Source organism: Sapajus apella, unplaced genomic scaffold (genome assembly GCF_009761245.1).
Source record: "Sapajus apella isolate SASKATOON/1434 unplaced genomic scaffold, GSC_monkey_1.0 scaffold134, whole genome shotgun sequence".
Lineage (NCBI taxonomy): Eukaryota > Metazoa > Chordata > Mammalia > Primates > Cebidae > Sapajus > Sapajus apella.
In genome coordinates, this window is record NW_022437074.1 from 2,624,968 (window position 1) to 2,625,436 (window position 469).

Below are 469 nucleotides of genomic sequence, written 5' to 3' on the forward strand. Positions count from 1 at the left end.
AATCTCAATCATCATGGCAGATGGGAGAAAGACTAGATTGCAGCTCTCACTTGGATGGACAGAGCAACATGCAGAGGCTTGCATTGTGAACTTTAGCTCCAGCCTGACTGTAAAAACAAACCAGCAATCCCAAGAGAATCTACAGACCCTCTGAAGGAAGTACACTGCTCCTGTAAGAACAGGGAGACACCCCAAATACTGTGAGTGCCCCAACTGTGGAAGTGAAAAAGGGAGAGCCTTTTTCCACCACTGGTTTCTCTTCATACTACCACTGCTGATGCTCTCTGACAAGTGCCACCTCCTGGCAGGAGGCAAACCAGAACAAAAATAGAGTATTTTGTTTGTCCTTTTTTTTTGACATGGAATCTCGCTTTGTAGCCCAGGCTGGAGTACAGTGGTGCAATCTCGGCTCACTGCAACCTCCACCTCCTGGGTCCCAGTTCAAGCAATTCTCCTACCTCAGCCTCCC